This window comes from Opisthocomus hoazin, chromosome 6, assembly GCF_030867145.1.
Source record: "Opisthocomus hoazin isolate bOpiHoa1 chromosome 6, bOpiHoa1.hap1, whole genome shotgun sequence".
Lineage (NCBI taxonomy): Eukaryota > Metazoa > Chordata > Aves > Opisthocomiformes > Opisthocomidae > Opisthocomus > Opisthocomus hoazin.
In genome coordinates this window covers 78,074,291-78,098,576 of record NC_134419.1, presented here as the reverse complement: position 1 = coordinate 78,098,576, position 24,286 = coordinate 78,074,291, and the positions used below count along the sequence as shown (strand labels likewise).

The 24,286-nt window shown below is 44.9% G+C and overlaps 1 protein-coding gene across 5 annotated transcripts in view; it reads right to left on the bottom strand.

The window, feature by feature from the left end:
* PTPRE (protein tyrosine phosphatase receptor type E) overlaps positions 1-24,286 on the bottom strand; it is a 106,868-nt gene that overhangs the window by 51,050 nt on the left and 31,532 nt on the right. Inside the window, exon 1 of one of the 5 annotated variants that reach the window (XM_075423925.1) lies at positions 24,188-24,264. The exons of the other annotated variants lie outside the window; for them this stretch is intronic. The gene's annotated coding sequence lies outside the window, so the exon portion shown is untranslated. Of the gene's footprint in view, positions 1-24,187; positions 24,265-24,286 lie in introns of those variants that run through there. 5 annotated transcript variants of the gene reach the window in all.

Genomic DNA, 24,286 nt, shown 5'->3' with positions numbered 1-24,286 from the left:
CACAAAGCCGGCATGGCTCGAGAGAGCTCAGAACTGCTCCATCCCCCCCGATTTACTGCTGGAGACAGCTCCAGAGCTGCTCAGACCAGCTGCTTCAGGCAACCCGGTCGTCCTCCCCCCTGCTCCGCATCCTCCCCGGGATTCCCCCGCTCTTCAGTTAACGTGTCCAATGTGTACTTTGAGTAGAATAAGTTCTTGGTTTTAAGTCTTCAGCTGCCCCCCATGTACAGCACTATAAATTTTTAGCAATTGCATAACTGGAGAAATAGTAATGGTACCAATGCGTTTCAAAGCTTATAATTACTCTCGTCAGCTCTGCACGTGGCTGACGCCCTCCGTCAGCAGGTTCACTGGGCCATGGAGCTGCCAAGACCAAAAGGAAGCAATTTTTCACATTGAGGGTGGTGAAACCCTGGCACAGGCTGCCCAGAGAGGTGGTCGATGCCCCATCCCTGGGAACATTCAAGCCCAGGTTGGACGGGGCTCTGAGCAGCCTGATCCAGCTGAAGATGTCCCTGCTCATGGCAGGGGGGTTGGGCTGGATGGCCTTGAAAGGTCCCTCCCAACCCAAAGCGTTCTGTGATTCTATGATTCTACGAAACCTCCTCCTCCCAGCACACAGAGGCAATATCAGAGGGGCTGTATCGGCCTCTGACTGCTGCTCTAAAATACAAAGGGTTTGACAGCACAAGGCTTTACACATTCTTGCACCTTTTGTCTTCCCACAGCCCCACTTGCTCCCACTCACTCCAATACATCATACTGCCAGCCGATCAGGCTGACACGTAGGGGAGAAGGAAGGAAAGCTTATTTCTTTCTTAAATCTGAACCAGTTTAACGACCAAACTCACAAGTGGAGCCCAACCAACAGCTGGGCCAGAGACACCGAGATGCCCATGTACTGCGACGCGGGCGCAGGCACGGGGCTGCGGAGCAGCCGCAGCAAACACCGGGCAGGGCGTCCCAGACTGGGAACAGTGTCCGACCCAGCCCGGCAGGAACAGCTTGCTGTGCCTGCAGATGACAGCCGCACCGCAGGCGGGTTTCCATCGCTCTGTTCGCTGACAGGGACTGCTTCTTCACGGCGTGGCAGAGCTTGCGCGGCTCTGGATCCTGACGATGTCCGACAGACAGACAGACAGACAGGCACCTGCTCTTCAAGCTGAAATAATGCCTAAACAGACATCATTCCCCACTCCTCCTGACACTCAGCCAGCTGCGTCCAAACACTGACAAGAGCACGAACCCGAATCTTTCAAAACCCAGGAGAGCAACACGATAAATGTCACTTTGGGGATTACTCCTAAAGCTAAAGCAGCAGGAGCCCTCGCTGATCAAACCAAGCCGCTCCTCACGCAAGCCGAGCAGAGGACCACGTTCGCTCCGTACGTCCCAAGCGCTCGCAGAAAGCGTCGGCTTCAAAACAGCACACACTGCAGTTTACAACAGGCAAAAATCCATACTCTTTGTAGCCTTTCTTCCTCTGCAGCTTCCACTTTGGAAATGTGTATATATCTCTCTTTCCAATTTTTGACAAAGAAGTGCTAAAATTTCAACTACTGAAAGCTACCTCATAATGTTTCCCCTTCACACAATCTGAGCTTCTCCCGAGACTGACAGCAGTCACGGTGAAGCAGCTATCGGACCAGACAGCTGTGTGGATGCTCCTTGTGCAAACCTGCAGCTTCAAACCCAAAGCCATTCCCACTGACCAGCCAGGCTACCTGGCAAATTAAATGCATAAGGAACAATCACAAAACTAATCAAGCAAGCTATGCCAGATGTTGAACTTCTGCCCCCGATAATGTCATGTAACACCTGTTTTGTGACTGGTGTCCTCTCATCATCGCACAGGGTGGAAACGTGCACATTCAAGGGTAACATCTGTTTTTAGATTCAGTTGCTCGCTGAGCATTCATCAAAAGCCTCATACTCCAATGATTTACTTGAAAGGCATCGCTGTCCTGGGGACAGACGGCAGCTCTCGGCTCTTCCAGCTCCCCTGAACCAACAACTAAAGCAATAACTGGGCCTGCGTTACACACATATTGTAGCGTCTGTCACCAGTGGTCGGTGTTTCTCTTTTCCTGTGACATTCACTAAGTTAGCAGATAGATTTACTTTACATAACTAAATTTATGGTATCAACAGCAGCAGCTTTAATTTGAAATAAGGCTTTGGGACATGAAATGCATCTGTTTTTCTCATCCATTATTAAGTTCTAGGCCTGCTAATAAGCCATTTATCTCTAAAAAAGATTATCATCAATGCAAATTCCTAGGGACAGTAAAGCTCTTTACAGCCTAGCGTCTCCAGAAATAAACAGAAACTGCATTTACTATTAAAATTAAACTACCAAGCCCCTGAGTTATTAGCAATGTAAAATCCAAGCCAGCAGCATGATTTGCGCAGGCAGCTCTCGGAGCCCGCACCGAGTCCCAGGGACGCAAGCACTCCAGCCCCAGCACAGGCAGCGTCCCTGGGATGCTGAGCACCCACATCCCTGGGAATCCCCCCGCACCCCGACCAGTGGCTGCGGAGGGCACAGATCCAGCATCGCCACGAGTGGTGCTGAAAGCGTTAACGTACGCGTTCTTCCGCATCGAGAAAACCAAATCCCTCCCGAATAAGCTATCAGCAACTTTTATTGGCATAACAGAGGATCAAGGTTTCTCAGCAGGGGGGAGAAGATTTATCTTTGCTCATCTGAAAAACAAAAATCGTACCATAAAAGAGGAACTACAACTAGGAAAAAAGTTAACCCCAAGAGGAAAATGCTGATGCAGGCTGGAAAAGCCACCAGATAGAAAAATTACATTAGTAACAAGCTCTCTAACACCCTGTGCTCTGCAGCAGTTGGGGGAGGTCAAACGCAGCAAAAACTCCTGTTTCCTCCCCACAATACCATCTCTGACAGCAAAACACTGATGCTAGACCATGAGGGCAATTCACCACCGAAACCACCTCGATAGGAACGCAGTGAGTTTTCCATCATTTCGGCTCCTATCAGCATTGAACTGGTAAAATACAAGAAAACCCAATAAAACAGTAGTGAGCTGAGCTAAGTCCTTGGAGCATCTTTCAAAGTCTGAAGCCTTCTCAAACTTTAAGCTTGTCCTGGATTTGGAGAAACGGAAATGTATTGGAAGATATTAAAACAGAAAACCAAATTACTTTCATCCCCTTGGAAAGGCATCCTCCCGGAGACACGTGTGACGCTCAGAGCCTGGGCAGCTGCTCCCCTCCAGCACTCTGCCAGAAATTAACCTTCTGCATAGAGTGAGAAAAATGAGGGAGAGGACAGGGCAGGAAGGCTCAGTTTAAATGTTTAAAATGTTTAAATTACCATTTAAAACACCTGCATACCTTTCAAAATTATTAATGGTGCACACGCGCCTAAAAAAAAATATCAGTAAGTGGGAGCTCAAAGAATATTTTTCAAGTTCAGATCATTGGACACAAGTCAGTCAACTCTGCTGATACAATAAATAAAAATATATTTGTTGATATAATAAATAAAAATTAAAACCTATTAAGACAGAAAAAGAAAACAGAGTCCACTTAAAAAGGTACTTAAAGATCTCTGAGGGGCAGCACATAGTGTGCAGCTGCTAATATAACATGACTTACTTCCAGGAGTCAAGACTCAAAATTCTGTTTTTTCATGTAGTATTATACCTTTAAAAATCTATCAATCACTTCCCAGAAACCCCCGAACCAGCAGACGATCTCTGCCCAGGCAGCAAGCGCACAGCGATCAGGGCTTTGCTGATAACCCCCAGGACCCGGCCCAGCCAAGGCAGCACCGCAGAGCTTCCCAGCGGCTCCGCAACGAAATGCCACCGAGCTGCAAGGAACGGGCAAGATTTTCCAGTTTTGTACAGGCAATCTAAAAAGTACAGTTTGACCACTGCACAATGGCAGTTAAAAAAGAGATTTAAAAAAATTAGTATTTTTTCAAATATAATTAATGTAAGAAAAAGGAATGAGAAGCTGGATATTTATTGTATTTATTGCAATGCCTTAAGTAGGGAGATCCAATGCCTGTACCACTAGGGAAAAACATCTTTCCTTTTCTCTAGCTGACCCAGGGTTACAGCTTGACTTTTACTACATGTATATAAATGTCACTAGGAAAGGAAAGCCACCCCCCCACAAATATAAATGTGCAGAGATTCGTGGCAAAGCTTTGCCTGGGGTGGGGGGGAAGCAACCCTTTCACAATGCTTGCGCTCTCAAAGCCTCCTCTGTGTGTCGTAACTCTGCTCTTCTCCTACCGAGACGTTTCACCCAAAACATACACCCCCCACCCCGTTTTCCTTCTCCCCGCTGTGTCATACAACTTGCCCTAACTTTGCAGAGGAGCCTCCACCCAGCCGAGCATCTCGTTTGGCAGGAGCTGGAGTTATGAGTCCCACCTCGCAGCTGACCAACCTGGGCTGTGTTCAAACCAACCACTTCAATCACTCCCCCTTTTCCCCCTGACTGCAATATACCCCCAGTGCACTGGCATTACACACGCCAAATGTTTTGTTGTGGTATCTAATTGGCTTCCAAATACTCTTGAATTAACCACCAGGCATAGGCAAGTATAGCTTTCACCCTGTTCACAAAGCTTCCTTGCAATGGGAGCGAGGAACAGGCAGCTGGGAGGAGGTGGGGCACTGATAGGAAAATAAAAGATTTTTGGGTCTAGAAACATCCTGCACTGTTATTTATCTTTTTCCCTGTACTTACCGATTACCAAAGGATACAGTTGCTCTTTAGCATAAGCTGCCTGATATAGACACTAAGCTTAAAAAACAATTTTACATTTAGCTTAGAAAAAAGGATAAAGCTTTGCACCACTACTTGCACAGTTAAGCTTAAAAACTGAGATGCAAATTTGTAGACACTTAAAAATGATGCCAGGTATCACCTTTAAATTACAGGACAGCTGACCACCGTTTCAGATCAATGATTCTGAAATCAAAGGCGCAGTGAGTTGGGGTAAACATCGCCAAGGAAGATGATGATCTCCGATGGCTGCACTGGTAACGGACACAGAGCTGCATGAACTGTCGACAGCAACACGGCTGGAGATGTCCTTTCCACCTGCCGAACGCGCCTCCCATCCATCATCGCCGCCTCACTTTTACAGCCCTACAAATTGATGGATTCATGCTAGTTCCTCGAGGCAATGACATTCCTCCTGCAAAGCCAGGCTCTTGATGAGCTATAAAAGGCGATTCGTCACCCCTTCAAATTACGGCTGGCAGCGCGGACTCCTCTCCGCAGTTACCACCGCAGCCATCGCGGGTGCCTCTGGGATGAACGCAAAAGCACAAGCACCTCTCAGGCAAGGCCACTCTGCTCACTTCCCACAAGAAACCGGATCGAGCCGTGGCTTGAAGTTGCTCTGACCACGCGGTAAGAACTCACACCGGGGAAAAAAACACACAAAGTTTAAAAAAAAATAAATATATATATATAACACACCCAACAAGCCAGTTAACCATCTCCCTTGTTCTTCGTGCTACAACAAATAAGAATGGTAAAGTGCCTGGTATAGAAACAGTCTGAGAAACCATTAAAAAAAAAAAAAAAAAAATCACAAGAAGATTAAAAAAAAAAAAAAGAAAAAAATGACTGCTGCCACTGTTCGCTATTGCCCCACAGAGTTACTTGTTCTTCCTCCTCGGTTCCCTTCCCCTCCTCCTCGGCTTGACCCTTCCCTCCCCAAGCACCCCTGCACCCCTTCTCCTCCTGCACCGGTCCGCCTCCCCAGCCGCTCTCCACCCGCGCTCTCAACCTCTAGCCTTTGCAGCAACAATTTTCTCGTAATTCTTTCAGTTTCACGCAATTTTGCTATTCTAATACAGGAATCAGCTCAAACCAAAAGTGAAGGTTTCCAATTTTTGCTTGTTTGCTTCATTCGCCTCCAAGCACACCACTGCTTTGGCTGAGTAATAGTTGTCATAATATTGGTCAGAAGCTGCTAAAACACTGGAAGACGGCCTTTTTATCTATCTAAAAAAATCACTACATTTTTGTACTCAGATTTGGTACAGAGGAATGACAGACATCCAGTTCTTTTTATGAACTCCAGGAGTTACTGAAGCAACAGCTCGCTGAGCTACCCCACACCAGTGCGCTGAACAAAATCCTTTAACTTCCACGTCGAGCATCCTGCTGAGGAAGCTGATGTTGCACATCTGCTCTTGGCAGAGGTAAAGCAATGCTCTTCAAAGACTAGCTTGGGGAAAAAGTGAATTTATCTTCAGAACAAACACTGTGATGGCATTTCCATTACTCTGCTAGTTGTCACGGAATACAGGATCATAGCGTCCAGGCAATGAAACCTCATCCAGGATCACAGTTTACACTGAAGAACTAAGCATATTTAAGGTGCTATCAAAATAATAAATACTAACTCCAGCCTATTTTCCAAGTAATTCACAAAAACAGGTACAGACCAATGCTTTTGTGCTACTGTTCACAAGGGAGGCACGCAAGACCTCACTGACCAATAAATATCAACTTACAGCACTATAATCACCTTTTAAAAATGTATTTTGGGGAAATGTATGCTGGATATCGGTCTCTTTTCTGAAATAACAAGTGATAGGATGAGAGGAAACGGCCTCAAGTTGCACCAGGGGAGCTTTAGATTGGATATTAGGAAAAATTTCTTCACCGTAAGGGTTATTAAGCACTGGAACTGGCTGCCCAGGGAAGGGGTTGAGTCTCCAGCCCTGGAGGTGTTTAAAAGACGTGTGGATGTGGTGCTCAGGGACATGGTTTAGTGGTGGGCTTGGCAGTGTTAGGTTAAAGGCCGGACTCAGTGATCTTAAGGGTCTTTTCCAACCTAAGTGATTTTACAATTCTTTGAAAATAAACACCAAAAATACTCGGTGTTTCTGGTCTATGAGGCAATAGGTAGGAGGAACCATAAGCAAGGAACTCTTAGCAAACCCCACCATCACCGAGTCCCGCATCAGCGCCCACGCCGCACCCCGCTGGGGCATCCTGCTCCATCCGCGGGGCAGAGCCCTAAGGAGCAGCAGCCCCGCACCCGCTCCTCTGCTTCTGCACGCACAGTGCCCTCTCCCAACACCTCTCATCCAGGAACTCTAATTATCTCTGTTTCCACTTCAGATCCACAGGTCTGCTACTACAACTAACTTCTTTAGCAGCAATTTAAATGCCGAAAAGACAACACAGCCTGCCCACAATTCCTCATGACAGCAACTGGGAGCCGGTGCGTGCCCATGCTGGCTGTCCTCAGCCGCCCAGAGCATCACCAGCAGGGCCTGCCTCCAACTCTGTTTAAACAACATCTGCTAAACCCCTCATTAAACTGCAGAGCACAGCTAGGTCAGCAACAGCAACAATTTTTTTCACCTTTTCATCTCAAATTTGCTAGAGGTGATGGACACTCCCGGATGCAGAGAGTCAGTGTGTAGCAATGTCCCTGCCCATCAGGAGCACCCGGACATCGAGTATCTCAAGTGAAGACTGGAAACCTTAAACTCTGTTAATTAGGAAAACTATTTACATTCTCAACTGCAATTCAAAATATACAGACAGATTCAAAATATAACTCAGAAAAGTCCATTTGACTTCTATAATTAATCCGCCCCAAAGCTGCGCACTTCAGGCAGAAAGCTTAAGGCTGAAGCCTTTACGCATCAAGAAGCACACAGATAATTCTTCTCCCATAACAACTTCTGTCTAACGTTCAATGGCTTATAATTTTTTCTTCTGAATGAGAATACAAATTTCATTACTGGAACATTATTAAACTTTTGCTTTTTTTCCTATTTGAAAAAACAGTATCACTGTCTGAGCATCCCAACTGTCAATGACAGCAGCCTTAGGCTGCGATCTGCAAGCACTTAACCACTTAGTTATTAATCAGAAACAAAGCTGAGGAGTAAAACACTTGGTGTATAGTGTGCTATAGTTATTATATCTGCAAAAATTAGGGTTGGGACTCCTGGTACCTGTGAGCAGCTCTCGGTGTTTGCGCTGCAGAGTACAGCCCAAGTTCACGATTTCTTACGCAAGTCAACAGAAAGCTTTCCTCAAATAAGGGCTGATGGCTGCATTGTTTTTTCCTATTTTCTCCTCGAAGTGACATGACAAAACTTCTGTCCCCAAACACACGTACCTCTTCTCCACACGTCTGCAGGATGACAGCATGCCTTGCGACAGTCAAAGTCTCTGACTTACACAGGCCTCTGCTCCTTTCCACTCACTTCACACTTACAGGAAAAAAAGTTACTCTGCTTCCGAGATCCTCTTCGTCCTTGATGGCTGCAAAAGTCTTTGCAGGCAGTAAAATTTGCTGAAATTATTATTTAATTTGATTTTCATCTTCACAAATATTTTATTAGCTGCATCCTACAGCCATGCCCTGAGCAACAAGGGGTCCTTCAGGTTACAGAGGGGAGCTCCCACCGGAGGGAGCGGCTGGCAGGCAGCCGCAAGCCAGTTCAAGTGGAAGAAAAATAAAATACACACCAGAGGGTACATTTGCAGCCTTTTAGTGCATTAAAGATGCCACCCACAAATGTGAGAACATTGGAAAAAAAAATAAAAATAACGGTTCATAGTATATAAAAATTATCGACAGCATCTCATGAGTAAAGAGGAATGTTTCTCTACCCAGTGCTTCCAAGCCTTAAAGAAACCTGAATTGTTACAGCCAGAAAATCATCATTAGGTATAATCCTTAGTCTTAAAATGGTGCACTTCAAATCTGTTCTATACCTTTGGGCTAAGCTCACATTACTAATACACAAACATCCAAGACAACAATAAATTGCAAGATTATTAAAGAAACTGTGCAGCAAACACAGAATAATGCAAGAGAAGTCCATCCAAATTTATCGGGCCCTGTAACCTCAAAAATCTCCAACCCCCTCCTGATTCAGAGAACTAAGATGAAGATCACTTTTATTAAAAAACCTCCCTGTAACAGAATAGTTCCCAGATAAATATCTATTTAGGTCAGTGCCTGCCCCGCCTTCTCCAAAAACTGTGCTACTTACCCAAAATACAGGAATCCCTGTGCCGGAGCTGCTGCATCCTTCGAGAAAAACGTATCGTTAGATCAGGCAACCAAGGTCAAACTACTTTGTTCTGATGGTTTTGCTAAATAATTACATCAGGATTTTTCTCTCTTCAATGCCACCTAAATATAAATAGCAACCTTCAATTCCAAAATAGGTTATCTGGTCAACTGTGGTATTTATTGTGACCTAATAATACTGCAACTTCTGCAGCAAGGTTCTTCTCAAAAACCGTCAGGAAAAATAATCCAGGTTATTCACTGCTGCTTAAAACATTTTTATGCCACAAATTTTGTGTTTGTGAGATCCGACTGGGTGCCAGAGACCTCACGGCTACAGAAGTCCCCCCGTATGCAGCTTCAGCAAGGGCAGCCCATCTTCTCAGAATCACAGAATCACAGAATAGTAGGGGTTGGAAGGGACCTCTGTGGGTCACCCAGTCCAACCCTCCTGCCCAAGCAGGGTCACCCAGAGCAGGCTGCACAGCACCGTGGCCAGGCGGGGCTGGAATGTCTCCAGAGAAGGAGACTCCACAACCTCCCTGGGCAGCCTGGGCCAGGGCTCCGTCACCCTCGGAGGGAAGAAGTTCTTCCTCATCTTCAGCTGGAGCTTCCTCTGCTTCAGTTTATGCCCGTTGCCCCTTGTCCTGTCGCTGGGCACCACTGAAAAGAGCTTGGCCCCATCCTCCTGACACCCAACCTGCAGATATTTAGAGGCATTTATAAGGTCCCCTCGCAGCCTTCTCTTCTTCAGGCTGAACAAGCCCAGTTCCCTCAACCTCTCCTCGTAGGGGAGATGCTCCAGTCCCCTCACCATCCTCGTAGCCCTCCGCTGGACTCTCTCCAGTAGCTCTTCATCTTTCTTGAACTGGGGAGCCCAGAACTGGACACAGTACTCCAGATGAGGCCTCACCAGGGCAGTGTAGAGGGGAAGGAGAACCTCCCTCCTCCTGCTAGCCACACTCTTATTGATGCACCCCAGGATCCCATTGGCTTTCTTGGCAGCCAGGGCACACTGCTGGCTCATGGTTAACCTGTCGTCCACCAGGACACCCAGGTCCCTCTCCGCAGAGCTGCTCTCCAGCAGGTCCACCCCAAGCCTGTACTGGTGCATGAGGTTGTTCCTCCCCAGGTGCAGGACCCTGCACTTGCCCTTGTTGAACCTCATCAGGTTCCTCTCTGCCCAGCTTTCCAGCCTATCCAGGTCACACTGAATGGCAGCACAGCCTTCTGGTGTATCTACCACACCTCCCAGTTTGGTGTCATCAGCAAACTTGCTGAGGGTACATTCTAACTCTTCATCCAGGTCGTTGATGAAGAAGTTAAACAAGACTGGGCCCAGTACTGACCCCTGGGGGACACCACTTGTCACCAGCCTCCAACTAGACTCAGCGCCGCTGATGACAACCCTCTGAGTTCTGCCATTCAGCCAGTTCTCTATCCACTTCACCGACCACTCATCCAGCCCACACTTCCTCAGCTTCCCTAGGAGGATATCATGGGAGACTGTGTCGAAAGCCTTGCTGAAGTCAAGGTACACAACATCCACGGCTCTCCCTTTGTCTACCCAGCCAGTCATGTCATTGTAGAAAGCTATCAGATTGGTCTGATTCTCCTCAACATCCAAGCTACCTGCACAACCTTCACAAGACGTACATTGTCCGAATATTCACAAAGGAGCACACTCCATCTATTTGAGGCCTGCTTCCAAAATGTTGATTGCTGTGCTACCTCTTACTTTTGACTACTCAGTGGCCCAGCCTATTCTGTTACGCATCCGTGAAGGACCAAGTTGTGCCAAAGGCTGCGAGTTCTCTGAAACGCAGGGAGCCATTAACGAGGAAGCCAGGAAGAGCGATCATAAGCAGTGAGCCAACCTACAGCGCTCGGGACATTTCGACATCTACATTCGTCTTTGCGCGACGGCCATCCTACAGCGCTGCCGGACCATTCGGCCCAAGAGACACCAAGAAAATGAAAGGAGTTGGCCAGGGCACATTGAAGGGTTCCCCTGTACAACAGCAGACCTTGCAGCTTATTACCGCCAACCTTCCCACAGGTTCTACTTCCACCTCAAGTGCAGAAGCAGCACACTGTGTGTTCCACTTGCAGGTTTTAAATCACTGAAAAAAAAAAAAAATCACTGTCTGATTTATTCAAAATGAGCGAATATTTAGATACACACGGCAAAATTTTAAATGCCAGCCATTTTTGCAAGAGATTCTTTTTTAAAAACTGGGTTTAAGATGCTAATGCACAGCACAAGGCTAAAGCCAAGTACCCATGAAACTAGCTGACCAAAAGGGAGCTTTCAAAAGTCAGATCCTGAAGGGGATTTGAACACGCAGCGGCGTTCCCCCAGCCACCTTCCTGCAGGCTCTGCCAAGCTTCCCCAGGTTCCTGCTGGCCCAGGTCCCTCTGGACAGCAGCACCGCCATCAGGTCTAGCAGACACCCTTCCAGTTGGGTGCTGGTGGCAAACTGGGCAACGGTGCGCCCTGCCCCACTGCCCAGCCACAGAACCACAGAGCATTTCAGCAAGGTTAGAGAACAGTAGACAAAAATGTCTACTGTTCTCCAACCCAGCCTCCATGTCTACAAATTACTTTCACTGCTGCCCACACACTCCGTAGTCACATTCACCAACCCAGAAACTTGAGGAAAGTGAGCTTTTCTTGCCCCAAAGAGGAGAGAATTACAAATTAAATATCATCTCTATATTTAGAAAATACACTCTTTCCACTGCAGTTATAAATATGCGAGTGACATAACATTTTGAGCTTCCTTGGATAAATAAGTATTATCTGCAGCAAAAAACCCCACATTTAAACATGGCACATTCTTGCTTACACCAACAGCTGTGTTGAAGGGATACAGCTTTAAAACCCCTTCGCAGGAAAGGCCAGCGTGAGGATTCCGTGTCGGTCAGTCCGTGCTCTCGCCCCTGGGCTGTCCCACTGCTGCACCCCTGCCACTCCTCAGCCCACCTATTTCCCAACTCTCACCTTTCACCATTCCTAGCCCCGGTAAATTCAGAGGCTCTTTTTTCGGTTGGTTTGTTTGCATTATTAAACAGAACACATTTTCCTCATCAGAGATTCGCAGAATGAAAGCTGGGAGATGCTGGGTGGCCTCCTTTGATGTGAGAGGTTTACACTTGACCTTCTCTTTTGCTTCCTGGATATTTATATCCCTTTGGGTCAGAAAACCGAACAACAGTACGCTACGCATAATGACCTGCTAAACTGAAGCCTAGATCCTCCTCCTAAAAGTGCATCTATGGCACTGGGTGCTAGCATTTTTTTCTTCGACGGTAACTACAGTGATAAACACTAAACCCTCAGTTTAGCTTTCTTGGCATTCAAGCTAGCTCAACAGATCCTTCCAAGCAAATTTTGTCACTTCGCTAATTCTAAGATACTGCCTCCAAAGGCAAGGATTAATATTTTAAATACACAAACAAAATTAAACCCAAAGAAATTACAGACCCTGAAATGCAGCAGCTGGAAAATCTAGCGCACCGCTGTTTTGAATTGCAATGTGCTGGACTCCACTTCGCTACAACTCCTGAAAAAGGGGAACGTTCACACATCATTTCTAAAATGCATACATGGATCTGAAAGTACTGCTTTATGGCTCATTTCTTCATCAAAATGAAAACTACTTGGAAAACAATGAGTCTTTATACATCAATAACTGTCTAAAAATACTTTTGTGATGCATGAATGCTCATTTCTAAGACATTCACAGGATTTTTATTTGCCTTTATGTGCCTGTAATCTTTAATTCCTTTTAATCAACATGAAATACATTGTTTATCTGAAAGCAAGTCCATTTTTATTTGGTAATAAGGCGGCACCACACATACGAGAAAAGGAAGGCACCAAAGAAAGCTGAGGAAAAGGTAAAGGATTACATTTTATATGAGGACAAAAACTTTGATCCAGGCAATGTGGTGCTCTCCAAGGAAGGTGAAAGTATGTGGCGATCTCCAGGTAGCTCAAACAGGAACACTTGCCTATGCATTTGCATTGCAGAATTGCTCTGCAGCCCAGGCTGAAGTCAGACTGGAAAGTAAATATCCCGTACACAAATTATTTTCCTTGTGACCACATTTAAACTACTTAATTATATTATTTTAATTGCAAATAACTTCTGAAAAATGGCAGCTGTGCAGAATTTTTGAATGCATTTGCAGGAATGCACTTAGATTTAGATATACCTAAAAATAGGGATTCCCTATATGCAACACGTACATCGACTTAGGGGAAAGACTGTATCACGTTGTGAAAAGCAGTCGAACAGGCGAATGCTCCTGACTATGGAAGCAGTAAGCCTATAATTCTTTTCTATTCCGTTCCTGTTAACCAAAGGATTACAATCTATTCCCATCACTGTGTTCCTCTAACCACTTTAGCTAATACAGCCAAGACATATTTATTGAAATTCTTCATGCAAACCCAGCAAAGCCCTTGACATTTAAGCCAAAAGCACTATAATTATCTTTAAGTCTTCTTCGGGACTGTTTTAGGCATGTATTTTTTATAGTTTACCAGTAATGTGATAATCCAGAATAATTCTGAGGACTCAACTGCAAATTCACAGAGCATTCTCAGAAATGTTCAAGATCATCTGAAGATGTCCTGTTTCGGTGTTATCTTGAGAACAGTTCTTTGAAAAAAATACAACTTCGAACACTAGAGCAAAGTCTAGTATCTACTGCTAACACACTTGTAAAGTGTCCTTGGAGACTTGCTTGTTCAAATGCAGTACAGTCCAAGATTACAGTCATCACTCAATAACTTTACTTTAGAAGTATGGCCAGAGATTCTTCTTCGTCTTTTAACGACAGGGAGCTATACTGGACTGCAAATGGGAACGCTAGGCAGGGTTCAACCACACAGATTTTAGATTAAAAAAAGGAAAAGGTTTTATGAACTTCAGTATCACTTGCCCAAGCAGTATCTAAGGCTGAATCTCTGCAGCTAAGCATGAGATCCACAAACTATGTACCCTTCAGTCAAACCACTCTTTTATCAAGCCCGAGAACTTTCAGTTCTGTATTTTTAAATAAAACAAATATTGACAATTAAGGAATAAGTGGCTGTTTATTCTGCAATGAAGGCAACTGGTTTTAGTATCACAGTAGAAACAATAATTTTTAAAATAATAGGTCTAATTGATCAAAATGATGTATATTCACTACTTGTCCTATCTACACATCCAGGAAAAAACACCCCAAACATTCCACTTTCTCAGGAAGGAAATGGCATATGGAGCTGATCGATTCCACTGTCAACTTGTTTCCACGTATAAACAAACAGAGGAAAACCATCACAGGCTTCAAAGGTGAATAATGGGAGGAAAGGGGTAGAGGTCAGGTCTTTACGGCCAACTCCAAGCTCTCCACCTTAGGAGAGGCAGATTCAATAGGCTGAAACATATTTCTTGACAATAACCTGATGCTAAGATTACACTTACAAAAAAAGTTAGTATGTTTTTCTAAGTAATGATTGCTCATTATCTTCTTGAATTCACAATAAATCTTGGAAACTCTTTTTCTACACTACAGTGGAAGCGGTACTTCCCCAGTTATGTAGAAGGCTAAAAATATTTCAGCAAGTTCCCTCAAAGTCTAATGTTTCTATGAGAAAAATGGTTTTCCCACAGATAAATTCACAGTATCCATATCTATAATTTAAAACCAGTTCATACTTACTTCTAAATATCCCATGTGCGAGACACCACATCAGCTCTTCAAATTGGGTGTAAAGGTACTTGTGGAAGGATAAAAATCCTGTCTCTTAGATCTGAGTCTGGTGCCTCGCTACTTCGGAAAATTTCATTGGGCAACTTTTGAGTGCCTTTAAGTACCTAAAAACATATGGATATAGGCTTTCAAAGCAAAACACACCAGTAGTTTGTGTAAAGCCAGAATATAAACCCAAGACTCCAACTATCCAGACCGGTGAGTACCAGTATCGGGAGACCCACGTATTGCCCCACACCAACATTAGGAGCTAGAATTAAACCAACTTTGATTCATTAAAATACCTAAGCCTTCATTTGTAATAGACACACAGAAATCCAAGCAGGGAAGTGTCTTCATATGTCACTCCAGTCTCCTGCGACTTCCCCATCTGCCGGCTCCAGGCTCTCGTGTGCTCTGCTTCTTCCTCCCTTTCCTCATCAACACTTCATAGTTATTACTAAGGATCAACAGTTAAAATGCAGAAGCCAGAAATGACATCAAAAGCTCCCTAATCTCCACCTGCACCCACGTTCCAGAAGGAGATGTCGCTAACTGTGGTTAAAGGGTGAGAAGGAAGGAGGCCGCCCCAGCACAGCCCCGCAGCTTGTGGGCACGGCACGGCACGGCGACCAGGCTCGGGAAGGGCTGATGAACGAAGAACCACGCTGATGGGGCAGCAGTTCCCTCATCGTACAGGACTCACCCTTCTGCTCAAAGAGAAAATAAATTGAGAAAAAACAAAAAAAAAAAAATATAGCAAGGTCTAGCTTGCCAAGCGAACCTGACTTTCCATTAGAAATGTCAAGATGTCTTTGAAATTTTACATTTCACATTTATCAGTGAGGCCAAGGAGAAGCTATGTAAAATACAAGTTATTAAAATGCCATATGTAATATCATATGGTATTTTCTTACATACTTCAGTTTCTTAGCTAAAGAGGACATGAAATGGTAATTCTATGCAAAATAAGCTCTGATTCAACAACACATTGCTTTTCTAATTATCAAATTCCCCATTTTTATTTGTCTGTTTGCAAGTTTTGTTAAATGGTTTAAATAATTTGATAAATTCCTGACTAAAAAAATACCAATTTCACACTTTTGTGTATAAAGAACTCGGGTGCACTGGTGCCTCGAGGACTGGCAAAGGAGCCCAATGTTAAAAATTGACTTTTCACTTTAAGAACAAGACTGGATGCACGACTTCTTCCTCCAATGTCTTAAAATAAACCCAAAAAACTAACCTCCACCTACAGAATCAAGGTGTTCTGATTTTATACAGGGCCTTATACACGTACGTACACACACTTCATCGGGGCTACAGGCAGCACTGGGGACTGGAGCAGACCTTTTAAAGTTCTTAATCTTTCCCTCAGTAGCTTTAGGAATGTAATTAATGCTGTATTTCTTCTATATTTTTTGGCTTAATCCCATTTATTTGTCTTGAACCAAGAGTACAGGCTTGCAAGTGCCTTCACCTGAGCATTACAGAAATAGCCACTGCAATTTGTTTTTATTGACGAGAAGCTTTGAAACAAGGAAGTGCCAGCACCGTGATCACACACTAACAATAATTCTTGGCTGCAACAAAAATTGAAATCTCTCGTTTTCCCAGAAGTGGCCCTTATTTGCGCTAGTTGCCATGGCGATGTCACAGTATAGCTGCTATGGGTTTCTGTAGCTTCCCACGTGGCCATGGTACCAACTGGGGAGAGGAGCCCTTTGGCTGGCAGGGTCCGGCTCCCTCGCCACGTCCTCTCTACCCAACATAAAAGCGACCCAGTGTCTTCTGCTGGGGCATCCAGGGCAGGACCATGGAGCTGCAAGCAGCTGGTGGTACCCGTGCTGCCAGGAGCTGGGACCCGAAACGGCCGGGGAAGTGCCACCACGCAGACACCTCCGCCCCTGCAGCACGGGTTAACAGGGTCTTTCTCTCCAGCGGCTCCATGTAGGCTCCAAGCAGGAACACTTTCCTAAACCTCTGAGGAGATGAAACTAACCCTCATGCACTTCTCACCCTCTAGTTTCCCACCGACAAGACAAGGTCTGCATCGCTCCCGATGCTCTGTGCAACTTGGACATATTAAAATATTTACCTGAGAACAGTCTCCATTTATTCCAAAGTCACTGCTGAGTCAGAACAAGAGATGCATTTATTCCCATTATTCACGTTACATTCACTTCCAGTCAGGCTTGCTTTTGGTGCACCCCAAGCAGCACCTGTGCTCCTTTCAGAAGACTTCGGACCATACCATTAGTAAACGTTCTCATGTAGGACAACAGGCTTCAACTCATAAATTCAGACAAAGGTACAAAGTCCCATCACCCACGGTGCTTTACTCAGGAGAAGCCTCATATAAGCTGTCTTCTACATTTATCTTCGCTTCCAGAAGAGTAAAACAGGGGTCTGCGCTCTCAAAACATGCTTTATTTTTTTATAAGAGACATAAGCAGACCGCAGCCTGACTTACCGACAGGTTTATCTGCTCTTAAATGGGAATATTCGGCGAGAGCAGCAAACCGCAGGTTACAAATCACAGCGGGGGCACACCTCCGCGGCACCCCGGCAGCGGCCTGTTCTGCCAAGGAGAGGGCTGCACCCCTTCTGCAACGCCCCAAGTCCCCAGCCAAGGTCAAGGTCTGTCCTCCTCTGGAGGAGCTGCTGCGGGGAAGCAGATGGGTCTCCAGAGGACAACAGATAACAAGGCTGCAACGGCTTTTTCTCATCCTGCACGTACGACGGCTTCCAGACCCGTGGGATATACGGACACGTACCTTTCCACCCAACTCGTGCAAATTATTTGTCTTTCAGACTATAAAGTCCAAAACGAAAATACAACTCACACTAGTTTACATCCTAGAGTCATACCTTTTCAATAGAAAATATTTCATTAAAGGAATGTCAGTGTAAGTGCTAACTCCTCCAGCAAGTCCTGATGCCAAACTTCAAATAGCTGTGTGCCAAGACGTACTTACAAATTTACAAGTCAGAAAAACCCCACAAACCAAAAAGCCCCCTACAAGCCCAGTTTCTCATTTTTGTTCCCTTCCTTTCACACCAGTGAGAAGTTGTATGAAACCAGTGGAGTCATAGGCAGAATATCCAATGTTTTTAAACCTGATCATATAATCTTAAAGAACTGGTTTGCACGTGCAGTTCCTTGCAGCAACGTGCCCCGTAACAAAACCCGGACTGTCTACCGTAACGCCCTTTGAATGCAAATGTGAGGAGCTTAACAGACAGTTTGAAAATAAAAACCAACAAAGCAAGCTGCTTCCTTCCCTTTTACTACTCACTTTTTAAAAAAAGAGGTCAAATCAATTCAGCTGAAGCTGGGTAAAACCGCGTATTTAGGTTACCCTGCGCATCCAGCACCATCAGCACGACGAGCAGACGCCTGGCTGCTGCACAAACCCCCTCCTCGGCTCGCCGAGCAAAGCGACTTCTGCACCTTAGCACGATGATTGAAGCAGCCTGCTTAGCAAGCAGGTTATATAGCAGTAATAATTAAATAATAATACATAAATTTATTATATATACAGGTACTCATGTGGTGTAACGAATGTCATTGGGAAAATACTAAAGAAGCTAAAGGAAAGGAACCCCCAGCCCTGGAACAAGGCCCCCCAAGGCTGCACCCGCCCGCAGCCGAGGCTCTCGGCGCTGCTGCTCCTCTCCTTCGCAGGGCCCACAAGAGCCAGCTTGTTTGAAGCGTTAAGGTTCTCATCTGCAAGCCAAGCTGACAGCAAACATATGTTCAAATACTGCCAACCCAGACAGTGAAGCCCAGTTATTTTGTAACAACCGTAACATTTTTTTATTCTGCATTTCAGCTGTGCACAGACGGAGTTCCAGTCAGCGTCCACATCAACGAACATCACGTGAACGTTACCGCTGCTTCTCTGAAGGAGACAAACGCTGCACAAGATCAGCATCACGAATAGCCACCTGGGAGGCAGATATTCCCTCATTTACAACAGCAAGCTCTTTTCTGACCCCGCAGACTAAGAGCAATAGGAAATGAAAGGCTCTGCTTCCTCCAGATCTTGTCCATACCATTTCAACACACCTGGTACCTTCTTCTGTGCGTGACATTCCCCTTTTCATCCCAAATTCCCTGCCAGCTGTAAAGCTTGCTTTACATCTTGGACCGCAGTCAGCTACATTCAATTATTGCTGCAGTTTGACATGGGGAACAGTGAGTTTCTGTTGCTGTTTTCTCGCTCCCTTCCATCACAGGGTCAGCTGTGACTGATCTTTGCTCCCATTCATTTCCCATATAGCCAATAGGGGTTTATTAACCAGCAGAGCAACCTCAAACTCTTCTGAAAAATTTTACGCAGAGAAAAAAAGCAAAAATTTCTTTAAAAATGGGAAAGATCATTGTTCTGTGGATTAGCCAGATGCAGGAATGGAGGGAAAAGGGAAAAGGTCAACCCAACCTTCCCTCACATCTGTGAATGCTCTCAGCAACCTCCTGACTCCTCCAGATACCCTCCCCTACGCTGACGTCAACACCACCATCTCCAGGTAAGCACCATATTCTTGCCTCGAGTTAACAAGACTCCTCAAGAACTAGCAGAATATCTTTCCAGAAAGAAAGATGCTCAGGAAGAGCTTTACAGCTTTTATATACATTTTCACTGTATACTCGTCCCCCACAATCTAATTGCTTCACTTAGTGCATTTAAGAGACAGACAAGAAGGTGGAACCACAGGAAGACCCATAACCAGGCAGTTCTTGGATATAACATTTGGCCTCACACAGCCAAGTTTTTAAAGTAAAGCCATTTTAAAGCAATTCCATCATTCCCTGGAAGCTGCCAAAAATGGTTTGGTTTGCCTGGACTTTCGGTAGCTACCCGATTCGGTACAAAACCCAGCAGACTGCCAGAAGATGGAGGCACATCTCCAGAGGTGTTACTTCATGTTTTGCCCAAGGCTGCAGTTCAGACGGAAGATAATTCAGCACAGGACATATTCAGCTGCTTATCACCAGCAATTGTTTGTTACTCCAACTCAGAAACCTGTTTAATACCTATCTAGTAAACCTTAACAAGTTGATACTCGGAGAAAGAAACATTACAGTTTTGCAATGGGAATAAGTATTCACCACAATAATTCCAAGAGCTCAAAATCCTGCATTTTCCCTGTATGCAAAAAGAAGCAAAAGAAATCCCATCTCCTCAGAACAGCGTGACCCTTCTGGAGAAAAGAGCTGCTGTATTTTCCCACTGGTGCCTGGAACAGACCAAAGTGGAAGCTGATGACTAAAGGGACAACTAAAAATATCTGAAGTAGTCTGGATCTAGAGAGTTGCTTGCCCTCACTGCAATTCCCAAATAGCATGTACGGTTTCACTGCTGCTAATGTGTGCAACAAGTTCATTTACACCTCAGTTAACTTCAAGAAGTGCTAGCTTTCCGCAGTTAATGACAGTTCCAGCTTCTGTTTCCTATAGTCCCTTTTTTTGCCTTTTAGTGCAGCAAACCACCACCTCACTTGTTTTGAATACGGTTTGAAGGGAGTGGGTGAAATAAGTAAGAAAAATGCATTTCCAACACATGTAAACAAGAGTGAGAGAAGAAAAACTTTGCACTGGATGGGAGCAGATGGATGCCAGACGGTTTTTGAGATACAGCTGTAACTGTGTGTATTTAAGCAAAATCAGGAAAACCCACCAAAGGCAGAGCCCAGCACAGCAAACGGGGCAGGAAGGCTGGTGGCTCCTCTGGGACCTTACCAGGTACGAACCCCACACTGCACAGAGGCTTAAAGGCAGCTTTCAGCTCAGACTGGGAGAAAAATTAAGCCTGTACAAGAACTCCCCACAGCAGCACTAGCAGATGGGGCCAAAGGGCTACAGTTTGCCATTGCTTGCTCATGAATAAAGTCCTCGGAAGTCCTTCTCAACTCTTTTTCTCTTTTGGAAGGAGACAAGAAAGAGGTTGATGAGGGCTGGACTTCAATCAAAAAATGGCAATGTAGCATTTAATCAGCAGATAATTTCAAGCAGTAAATCTCCAGCAATAAAGCAAGGTTGAAAGCGTCACTCACAAGCAAGGGGAACTGGCAGATGTATGGTAACTGGGAAAATACAATGAGAAATAAATCAAGAGATGACGAGACTTCTTCCCCACAGCACAAGCGGAGATGAGGGCGAGGAAGGCGAACCCTCCCGGATACCCACGGCTGCAGCACGCGGGGCTGGCAAACACTGACGCTCAGCTGTTAACACAAAATTCCCTTTTTCTTTTGCTCGGATATCGACACCTTTAATTAACAAAGAAGGGCGCAAGCATATGCTAATCTGAAGCGGTATCATTCCAGAGTAGCAGTTTGGCAAGAGGCACTGCCTGATGGAAAATCTAATGATTGATTTTCCTATAGGTTGCTGTCATCACTTCTGCTGCCTACAAATAAACAACCTAAATCATATCTGCTTTCCAGTGACAGCCAGTGTCAACAGCAATACGTATTTACTGTCATACTTCCTGCAGAATAAACTGGTATTTTCTCATTTAATGTGTTTTAAAATCATCACCAGAATTCTCGACGGCTTTACTGTTGATAAAACGTACCTGTATCTTAAATCCCTGGCAAAGCACTGAACATGCACTGCCTGTTAGCAGTCTAACTCTTACCAATTCTTTTCAAGACATGGTATTAAAAAGAATTGCTACACTCAAACATATTTATTAAGGAACAGAAGAAAAACTGTATGTGATTAATAGTACAGTAGTAATAGCAATAATATGGAAGCATACTCTTGGGAAATATTTAGCACAGGCGAATTTCTAGCGCTGCTCGAGGTATTTACAGCAGATTTCGCTATAGCTCACAAAAACATACTTTTGCAAGGATTTCTAAAACCATTTCTTTCTCTTCCTTACTCTACAAGTTGGATTTCTGCATAAAGGAATGTTTTCCTTCGCGGACAGGGAGAAAAAAAGGCAGTATCTTCCCACCAGCCCTGGACATCTGTCTCTAAGACAACACATGCAGAAAATACAGAAAAGGGTCCCATTTTGGCACCTCCTTGGAGTGAAACACATAACAAAGGTGTAGATTTGACCATCACGTTTAGAGGTGCTGGCCTATTTCATCCAAAAATATTACGTGGTGGAAAATCCCCCTTGGTCAAAAGTGCACTGTTACCATGGGAATAGCTTTTTGGACTGAGACTGTATCCTGGACCTAAGATCAAAGAGAATTATATTTCTATTTTGGAAGAAGTATGTTAACTCAAACAAAAAAAAAAACAGCATTTGTACAGGACACTGGGTTCCAAATCTGCTAGTTTTATTTCCACAAACACAGCAGCAGACAGCAGCAAGAGCAGAGCCTACAACCTGGCACTGCCCAGCAGGCACGCGTCCTGCCCCTGCTGCCGTCGGCGCCCAGCACCAGCAGCGTCCACCACAATAACTGGGCAGCAAATCCCCTCCTGTTGTAAAACCAGTTGTTTTCTGAAAGGGCAGGGGTTTACTTTTTTTTTTTTTTTAACTAAAAAATTCCTTTTACTTTTTTCCCCTGCCCCAGTGTTGTTTATGGCATCCTCCGAAACAAGGCGGCTGGCAAGAGCTCTGCGCCTGCCCGAGCCATCTGTCTGCTCACCGGGAACCGGCCGGGAGCCCGGGCGCAGGCGGAGAATGCACAGACACCCGCTCCCCTGCGCTCCAGACGGGCTCGGCCTCCGGTCGCTCACTTCACGTGACGCTTAGGTCGCTTATTTCACATTACACCTTGAGGATGAAACACAAGCAGGGGTGTGTTTGGGGGGAGGACGCGAGGACGGGTGAGAGCACAGGACCACAAGCCAAGGCACCACACAGAATCATAGAATCCTAGGCTGGAAAAGACCTCTAAGTTCATTGAGTCCAACCATCCACCCAACACCACCATGCCTGCTAAACCACGTCCTGAAGTGCCCCATCTACACGGTTTTTAAACATCTCCAGGGATGGGGACTCCACCACCTCCCTGGGCAGTCTCTTCCAATGCCTGACCACTCTTTCAGTGAAGAAATTCTTCCTAACATCTCATCTAAGCCTCCCCTGACATGGGGCTCCCAGGAACGGCTCTGTCCCTCCCCAAGGGATTAAGGGGACACAGAGGGGTCCCGAGCTCCCAGACACGGCGTAGCCGGGGTTGCTAATCCAACCTCGATGCTTGCATGGTGCACGGCTGCTGTCAGGCTTCTCCCAGGGAATATTACAGAAATAATTTGTTATTCCAGAATTCACCCCCCTCCATACTTCCACTTACCCGCAGAACAAGCGAGCACCTGCATACAGACACCACACACCTCAAGGCTCACTGCAGAACACAGATTCTCTTTTCATGTGGAAAAGAATTTGAAGTTTTCACTAGAAGTGCAATTTTACAAGTATCAAGCCAGATTTTTATGCATTGGAATAACATGTTCCCATTAGTTCTTCTGTCAATAAAAATACACTGCCGGTATGATATAGCTAATTAAACAGTAACTTTTTAATTACAACTACAAACCCTGCAGATAAGCTCAGATTCCCCTAGGCTACAGAAACATAAACACTTCATTTTAGTTTCTGCCAGACACAGGAGGACCCCAAAATTACTTCAATGACACGTCTAGCTTCAGAGGATATGAAACTAAACCGGCCAACCTTACTTCCTTCTAACAACCCTTTCTGATGAAATAGGTTTAAAATAGTATCACCAGACTCTCCAGTACGAAAGCAGTACAATTTACAAATGCACAGGTACTAAATATTTTTTACTTTGTTTGTTTGTCTTGCATAGCCATCTTATATCTTGAGTAACTGGTTACCATAGTTACAAATGAATTTGTCTAAAACAAGGAATCTGTCAAAGCAGTGAATATGTAAAATACCTTCGTGGTTCTCCAAGTCCATGGAACTTTATCTTGGTTTTTTCCCCCTGTACGTTCTAGACCACAATCACTCAAAGCACAAATACACACCCGTACTTTTAAGCCCAAGCCATAGTACCAGCTTCATAGAGACCAGTCACACACGTCTACATTTTAGGGTAAAAAATACAGGCCCAAGAGGCTAAGGAAGGAGATCCTCCAAATTATATTGCCAACTCTTTTCACCCATTTTGCTGTTCTATGGTCCTCCCTCTAATTTTTTTTTTTTTAATTTTTATATTTCAGTTCAATCAATTGACAGCAGACTAAAAGTCATTTCATTCACTTGCAGCCTTTCAGTCTATGCTAAACACACTAGTTGTGGTTTATTTCAGCAAGACCTACATCTCCTTTATTTCCCCCCTCCGGTCCCAAAGATGACACACATACAGAAATAGAGGCACACTTTGTTAAACTACATTATACAAACCAATTATTTGTATTTTCCCTTTTTTTTTTTTTTTTACCTGCTTTCCAAGTGATGCAGAGCTGCCCAAGAACAAACGCTGCTGCCCCACGGGATCCATTTCTTCAGATCAGTTGAATGCTGCTGTCTGTCAAATTTG